At 37.5% G+C, this 9,446-nt stretch overlaps 1 pseudogene; it reads right to left on the bottom strand.

The window, feature by feature from the left end:
• Nucleotides 1-994: 994 nt before the first annotated feature.
• On the bottom strand, nt 995-1,113 carry LOC148517771 (5S ribosomal RNA; annotated as a pseudogene).
• Nucleotides 1,114-9,446: the final 8,333 nt, after the last annotated feature.

Raw genomic sequence — 9,446 nt, 5'->3', positions numbered from 1 at the left:
CTTCCTTATTGTGAATTATTTTTAGTTCAACAGTTTAAACCATAGTCCCGGCCTCTCATCGCATCACTTCTGCCCTTCTCTGGCATTGCGTCACTTCCGCCCTCTCCAAATTGATATTGCGGCACTTCCACCCGCTTTTAGGATAATTTTTCAATGTGATCCACAGGCAAGACCTTCCGTGAGGTTACCCCTGTCCTATTCCTCGTCTGGCATCACATCACTTCTGCCCGCATCACTTCCACCCTCGTCTGGCATCGCATCACTTCTATGATTAGTTACATTTGCCTGATTAGTCCATCTCCTCTATTCAGTCCCCCGGCCATGTACTATCGCGCAGCCGCTCACTTTTCCTCTCCGGACATCTCGTACCCATCCTCCATTGCTGGCAGTGGCCATCTTAGCACTCCCAGTAGAAAATCCACCCACGGCCATCTTGCTACCTGGTATTCATTTCATCCGCTGCCATCTTCCTACTCCTTTATGCCTGATGACATGTTCTTTCCTAAGTCCTGGGAGTATCAATATTTTTAATATTTCCTATATGGCATAATGAGGACAGTATTAGTATCAATATATGTTTAAACCCATGTATTGGGAATATATCAAATAGGTTTTCCATAGGATCTAATTAAAATGGTCTAATTGTTCATTGCACCAAGACCAAACCTCGTTTATAATTACAATTGGGTACATCCACATATCATATTTATTAATAAAATATAAAAGGCTAAAACATTCATTAATGGATAACATCTATGGGATACTGTCAACTGATTTGTGTAATATAAATATGTGTATGTATGTATGTATTAATTTCCAGAATGGGAGGAATAGATAATTTTCAAGAGTTCATATACAGTCACTTCATGTGCATCTTCTTTATCAAATGAGTCTATATGAATAATTCTTGGATGATCTTTCAGATGTAGTTCAGGAGTTGCTTCGCTTCATAGGTCACATGTCATGAGGGATTCACACCTGCATGTCCCATACAAAACTACAGTACCCGGTCTTCCCTAGAGGTCTCCCATCCAAGTACTAACCAGGCCCAATGGTCCTTAGCTTCCAAGATCAGATGAGGTTGGGCGCTTCAACCTAGGTATGACAGTAGATGATATTGGGACACGCAATTTGCCCTCCTAACCTGTCTTGTCCATCACCATCTTCTTATAGGAAGGGAGCTATTTCGTAGCTGTCATTAAATCTTCTGGGAGATATAGTGTCAAGTTCGAAGATCCAGTACATCTCCCGTCTGGATAATTTATTCACTAGGTCTCCTCTGTCTCCAAGTTCCACAATTTCTATTGCTTTAAACGTTAATTCATCCGGATCTGATTTATGATGTGAATTGAAATGTCTTGATACCATATGCGTCTCCACCTTGTTTTCGATACTTTTTATATGCTCCTGTTTACGTAATTTCAGCAGTTGCTTTGTCTTGCCCTTATATTTCATCCCACATGAGCATTCCAAGAGGTATATAACTGAAGTGGAATTGCAGTTTAGATGCTGTTTGATCTTGTATTCCTTGTTATTCGCAGAATTACCGAAGCTCTTCCTTTGTCGACGTATGTATTTACATACATTACATCTGCCACATTTATAGCTTCCAGGATAACTATGGAGAATGCTGGGTCTTAGAAAATTAGTATTCCTTAGCATGCTGGGTGCCAGAGTGTCTTTGAGGTTTCTTGCCTTCCTAAACACTATGGGGGGTCTTGGTGGTAGAACTTCCTTCAAAACTGGGTCCACCAGGAGAATTTTCCAATGCTTATTAAAAGAGTTGTTTATAAGTTTTTCTGGGCATTGTACGTTGCTATAAATGGAATGATGTTTTTCTCTTTTTCTTCAGTACCTTTGTACTCCAGTAATGCATTTCTCTCCAGAATTTTTGTTTTCTCTTCTGCTTCCCAGAGCACCTTTGGAGGATAGTCTTTTTCTAAGAACCAGTTTTTGTATAGCTGAATTTTTCCATTGCATGTCTCTGTTTCACTACAATTTCTTTTTATCCTATGAAATTGTGAGTACGGTATATTTTCCTTCCATTTCTGTAAGTGACCACTTTTGAAATGAAGGTAACTATTTGTATTTACTTGTTTTAATAACAATTTTTGTAATCATTTTACTTCCTTCTCCACGTAAAAACAAATAAAAAAAATTCAATTTAGCTCTTATTTATATTGATGTGAATTTCAGATTCATATTATTGTCTGTAATATGATCTAAAAACAATCTAAAAACATCTTCCGACCCTTCCCATTTATCAGGATATGATCTATGTAACGCTTATAAAATCTGATGTTCTCTCTGAATGGGTTATTCTCATATATGTACAGTAGTTCTTTTCCCACCATCCCATAAAAATATATGTAAACAATATTTGACCAGCACTCTGCTGACCACAGTGAGCCAATACCTTGGCCAGGGGGCCCCTGGAATAGGGCAATGCAACACGATACACAAGAAACACTTAAGCGGCACTCCAGGGACTCTGCAAACTGGGAGTTTAGAGAGTCCCTGGAGTGCCGCCTAAGTGTTTCTTAAATAAATAAATTTATATATAAATATATATATATATAATTATATACACACACATATATATTTACTGCATATATGTATATATATATATATATATATATATATATATATATACATATATACATATATATATATGTTTAGAAATAGGAAAAGGCCTATAGTAGGGGTTCTAGAAAAGTCCCCCCTGCCACGAAACAGTTAATATACAACCTGTCATCATATAGCTTGTTACCAATTGAGGAACAAATATTATCGAAAGGACTATCTTTTGTCCCAACAACCAAATTCAATGAACTACAATTGAAAGTAGAAATTCTTCAACTACAAAGGAAATTGAAATTAAAGGAACATTTAGCTAAAAAGCCAATTCAGGAACCTGATGATAATGTTATACCTCCTAATCTTAAAAAAATACAAACAAAATCCAATTGCCAGCCCATTTCTTCTAATGCAACAATAAAACCTACAGTATATGAGGATTATGGGTCATGAAATAACATTATCACTACCTAAAATGAACCCTTCTCGCAATAACCTTACCAAAGAGGAGAGATTAGCCCTTTGGAAATTATCTGAAAATAAAAACCTCATTTTTAGACCTGCGGACAAGGGTGGTGCACTTGTTATACAGGACCTACAAGAATTTGGCACTGAAATTTAAAAATATTTAAAAAGGAACTACAGTTGCTTCTGGATATGGGGGTTTAAATTGTGTATATTACTGGAAAATATGAGATGCTCTACTTCCAATTTACCCAGTGGTACCATTGATATATACTGGGTCAAAAATCTGTACTGTAAGTCTACCATTAACCCCCCCTCAGATGACCGCTAATTTGGCCAGGAACTTGCTCTTCCAGTGTACCTCCATCTACTTGGATTCACTATTTCATGCCTGCGTTCAAATCCATAATAGCTTCTTATTGGATACTACAACTGCTTCTCAATAAATTGAGCTAATTACCACCTCTAAAAGGAGTATGGATGTGTAGCATCGATTTGAACAGTTTATATACTGTCGTACCACATTTAGAGGGGCTTTCAGCTGTAAGAAAATTCCTAATGGGACATCTTTTATATAAAGGTCCAGATCTTAATGTAATCTTAGAATTATTACACATGGTTCTTACAAAAAAACATTATATATGCAGGTAAATTTTTTTGCAAGTAAGTGGGTGTGCAAATATGTATATGTTTGAAATAGAGAGGTATTCTTTAATGATCCTAATATCACCAGTAAAATTTAGTTCTTCACTCGATACATAGACGAACTGCTAATATTTTGGCAGGGGTCCAAGGAATCCTTTATTGAGATTATAGATCTATATAACTCAAAAAAGGGTCCAGTTTTGTTAATGCATAATATCAGCAACGTGGAAGTTACCTAGAATTTAAGCTCATAAGACAAGGTGACAAAGTGGTTACATCCCTATTCTCAAAAGAAACAGATAGGATTAACTTGTTATTGTTATTGTACAATAGTTTCCCCACTCTGCCGGGGTTTACCATATTCCCAATTCCTTCGAGTAAAATGTATTAATAGCGATCCTGCCAAAGCTGAGGAACAGAACAATATGATGTTCCAGAGATTCTGTGAGATGGGCTATAATTTTGATCTATTGATACAAGCTAAAAATAAAGTATTGGCTATGGATAGAAAGTCACTGTTGCTAAAAATCAAGAGATCTGAGAAACCCAAGGTGACGCCTTGGGTACACTCATACACAGTGGGTAGTAGATACATTGATGAAATTGCCAAAAAACATTAGCCTTTAACACAATCTGATGCTGACCTAAACATGTCCAGTGTGAGATTGATGCCCTGCTATACGAGAGGCCTTAACTTGAGGGACATGTTAGGTAAAACTGATGTAACACCCCTAATGAAGGATATAGTAGAACATTACTTCTTACTTAGTAAACCAGGATGTTTTAGATGTGATTGTACAACATATTGTTACTTAATAGCAGGAAATACTTTTCAGCATCCCCACTCAAGGAAGATATATTCTATTAGGTAACACCTCATCTGCAATTCCAAATTCATAGTGTACCAGATCTTGTGCCCCTGTGGGTTGTCATATGTTGTAAAAACAGTGCATACATTTAAGGAACATATGACAGCCCACAGGTCTGCAATTAGAGCAGCACTTAATGTGGGTACCAGCAAACAACTCGTAGCTCGCCACTTTGCAGAACAGCATCATCATCATCTATCTACATTGAAATATTGAATGATCACTCAGGTACCAGCCTCTATCAGAGGGGGTAATCAACCACTTAAGCTTCTCCATTGCAAAACAAAATGGATCGTAAGACTAGGTACTTTTGTACCAAAAGGTCTCAATGACCACCTTGGCCTCTAGTTTTTTTATTGACCTGTATTATCTGCCATAAAGCTGAGTGTAAAGTATAATGCAGTTTATATTCTTCTGACTGATCACAATATGAATATGTGATCATCATTCCATTGCTTTATATGGTCTTTGTGACATTTTGGTTTTAATCCTTATACACTGTATGTTGTTTTTCTTTTTGTATAGAAGTGTCTTGTTGCCCTGGTGATGGAATTTGTTGTCACAGATGTTACCACCGAGGCGCTGGGAATGTTTCACAATTTCAGCACTGCCGGCTGGGATCCTGCCGCCAGAGGAAGCGTTCACATGGTGTGCATAGGTATTTAAGGTAGGAACATTTTGTATATGATTGTATCCCTGATGGCAATGCCAGAACATTGAAACATTGGATTAATCCTGTCTCTGAGTGTTTATTGGAAGTCCAGAGTTTCTCACCACCTTATACTATATATATATGAGTCACTTTGTCTATGATAGATGATATTTTATCTCATATAAATTACTGAACAAAGGATTGAAAACATGTATGCTACTCTATCTGCATATGGGAAAATATAAGAAAAATACTATGCACATTCTAGCCCACACAAAAGTTTGTGTGACATATCTAAACTTCTCTCTTCTGGTCTCCTTGGCAATAAAAGAAATGATGTACCATAGTATTCAACATACATTGCTAGCAGCAGATGCTTTAAAAGCTCTGCAGTAATATTAAGCATGCAGGCTTCTGGAGAAAGGGATTGTGAAATTGGAACACTTTAGTTAAAGCTGCAAATATCAGTGAGCTTCATACATGTATATGTGCAACCTTCCAGCTTGTTTTATCTTCCTAAACCTTAAATAGCAGGTAAATCCACTGTTATGTGTTAAAATATCAAAGGTAGCACATTTTTATCACGGAGTTGAATAAAATACTTCAAACCATGTACAGTTAGCAGCAATTACTTCCATCACGGTCTGTTTTCTTTCTCTACATTAGGTTTGTTTGGAGAGAAGTGCATCTATTACAGAACAATATTAAAAACATGGAAGAAGTGCTGTAAGTTCGTAGATAAATCTTTACTGGTGAACAAAATTATACAACTCAATGAAATTAATAAAAACAATGAGACATACGCATATGTGAATAAAATTATAAACTGTCAAGAATCTTCTGTGTGACATCCTTGTCAATTACATAAGGTGTTAAAACAGAAACACTTCTGTAAAAAGTATCTTAAATTAATTTTGTGATGACCATCGGTGATGTTTTTGAAATATATATATTGCAATATCCAAGAATTTGAACAAAGTTTGCTTATTGATTTTCCACTTGGCTAATATTGTAAGTGTTCCACCAATCGATGTTAAAAGACAAAAACACACAAATCCCACAGATGGCAAAATTGGTTACTAGGCCTAATAAACACTGTTAATAAGCATACTATAGATGGTAATGCAAAGGTTCTTGTATGACACTCTGTTAAACCAACAAACAATTGGCATACCCCTACTACCGCTATTAGCCTTGCTAGTGCATGACTGCAACGGAGACGTGGGTGAGCCACGACTGTGGTGCCGGCACACGTGGACGCTAACAATGGACCACTGTCTGCTTCACTGTTCATGCCGCTGCAGGTTACCAAGAGAAGGAAATTGTTTGCACTCCACGGTGTCCTCATTACACTTTATTACATCAGACCATCCTCCTCTACAATGTCCCGGCTACTCTAAAGGTACAGCGTGGTCTATGGGCTTCCAGTGATCATATACTGACAGAGCACTGGTTATTTGTATACTGATATATGGGATTTTAAATCCATGCAGTTACCTGAGGGGACATTTACTATGTTCTGATTCCCCCTGGATGGCTTTACTGACTTAATTGATGAAACGTAAAGAGGGATTATTAATACCACCTAAAAATGAATAGGAGAACTGGTATATACTCTTTGTAGGAAGGATTCTCCAGTTATTTAATATTAAAACACTATTTTGCAAAAGTATCAGCATTCTAGATACAATCAACTCCAATTTGGATTGGTCACTGACAACAGTAACCTTTTACTTCATCCAAGTTTTACTAGTCTTTCTAATATTCTTTCAACATTACTTAATGAGAGTCTGATCAATTATTTTATTTTTTGTTGATGTAATATGTGATGCATTTGTTTTAGCCTTTATTGGCTTGATTCATTGTGTTTTAGTGCATATATATTTTGTGCTTTTTCTACTGAATACATTTTATGTACATGACTAGATTTGTGTGTCACTAATGTCCCAACTTAAGTGATAGAGCGCAGTATATATCTGTTTTCTCTTTGTAAGTGAGGTTGACAATACCTCTTTTTCTCCTGTTGCATTAATACTTGATCCTCCTGCTTAGCTAGTGCTGGTTATTCTCTTTTTAAGCAGGGATCTGCCACAGTCCTCCACTTAATGGATAGTAGTCAAAGTAAAGGTGCAGATCAAAGAAGAACAGGAATAACCTCACTATAAAAATATGTGAATGGGCTGTGGGCTAACCTATCCTCTCACCATGTAGTTGTCCTTGATTAGAAAAGTATGATAAGGCATATTTATTATGCATGAGTCAGGTTAAAGTCCAAGTTTAGAGGAGCAGTGGCCCTTTAAGAGTTATGTTATTCCCCCATCCCCCCCTTTTTGTATTTTCTAGTTTGTTGTTTTTGGGGGGTTGAATTGATTTGGGTATAGCCTATAGCAGTGTTGCCTAACCTTGACACTCCAGCTGTTATGGAACTACATAACCCAGCATGCACTGCTACAGTTTTGCTATTAGGGCATGCTAAAACTGTGGCAGGGCATGCTGGGATATATAGTTCCACAACAGTTGGAGTGTCAAGGTTAGCCAACACTGGCCTATAAGGTATCTGGGGGGTGTTTAGATTTTATATTAGTGCCTGTCACTGAGTTACAGCCTCTCTCCTGCTGTAAATCCATCTATCCCGTCCCTTTGCTTTGGGTGGTTGTTTTCATGTAGTGGCAGAAAGAACACAAGTTTTTAGTTGACTAGTTATAAGTTTTAAATGGAGTGCTCTCCTCTATTCAATTAAAGGCACATCGGTCCCTGTCAGGAAATGACACAGCCTGTTTGGGCCTGCTTTTCAGGTGAATTTAACACAAGCGAAGAATTTGCATGCATGTTATTGTTGTACTTTGTCTATTCTTTTTGTTGTCCGCAACCAACTTAATTAGTTTAATAATTCAAGTAAATTTCATGAATAAGTACTATATGCTGTATGGAAAAATAAATTTAACCTTAATCTGATCCCAACTCTTGTTGTCCAGTGTAATTTTTTTCTACAGTATTTCGAGTTAAGATAAGTCTTAAGGGTTAACTGTGAATATCAACTGTTATGAAGTATAAAACCTATAGCAATCCTATTGGAGGACAGGCCTGATGCCGAATTGTGAACCTGAGCCATGATGTAGCTACCACTGTTGCCACAATTCAGCGTGGAGTGCGACAGGACCACAGGCAGGGAAGAGTGACCCCCTGCTTACTAACGTGGTCAGCTATCAGATAAGCCTATCACAAATTCATTTAATGTAATTGTGCATTTTTGTATGTTAAAAAAATTGTGTATAATACTATACCATGAGAGTACTCTGTGTTTCTCCACATACTGCCTAAGATCTGTGATACCCTGTAATTTGAACCATTGAAGATACCAGAAGGGGTACCTCTATAACATCTCTTCCTAATGAAGAAGCAATTCAGCCCAGAAACATTGAAGTAAAGCATTATTGAAAATCCTGTAATGCCGTGTTGTGGTGTGCTCAGCTTGGCATATCATATCAAATATTGCATATATTATTATTCCAAGGGCATGCAGGTACTACTTTCATATATATTGGGGTGATGACCTACTTGTATAGACACACACACACACAGCATATATATACACATAATATATATATATATATATATATATATAAGAGTTTTTTTTAATCTGCAGTTAAATATCAGGTTAACACTGACCAAAATTTAGTTTCATGGTTCAAGCTGGTATGTGAGAAGGATCTAGTCAGCAGGATTATGATTAGGGTGTGGGAAAGGTGGATTATGGTTAGGTGCTAGGGTTAGGATACTTATCTAATCCTGTCAGGATTATGGCTGTCGAGATGCCGCTGTTGGTATTCTGACCACCGGCATCCCAACCGCCGTGATCCCATACCCAACCCATGAGAAGTGAAGGGCTCTGTGCAAGGGTGGGCTAAACCATGTGTGGAGTGTGGCCATATATGTTTTGAATCATAGACACCATGAGTAGATGCTGCATCACCATTGGAGGGGGCATTAACACAATATTTAACCAATGTGGTTGTGCCTTTTTTGCAGGCTCTGGGCCTGATTCAGAGCCGGACGCTCTGACCAGAGCACTCGCTCTGAATCAGGGCCCTCCTACCTATTATTATTATTTATTTATTACCAGTTATTTATATAGCGCACACATATTCCGCAGCGCTTTACAGAGAATATTTGTCCATTCACATCAGTCCCTGCCCCAGTGGAGCTTACAATCTATATTCCCTATCACATGCGCACAC

Source organism: Taudactylus pleione, unplaced genomic scaffold (genome assembly GCF_031769625.1).
Source record: "Taudactylus pleione unplaced genomic scaffold, aTauple2 ptg000211l, whole genome shotgun sequence".
Classification (NCBI taxonomy): domain Eukaryota; kingdom Metazoa; phylum Chordata; class Amphibia; order Anura; family Myobatrachidae; genus Taudactylus; species Taudactylus pleione.
The sequence above is the reverse complement of the archived record's forward strand: the minus strand, read 5'-3'. Positions and strand labels throughout refer to the sequence as shown.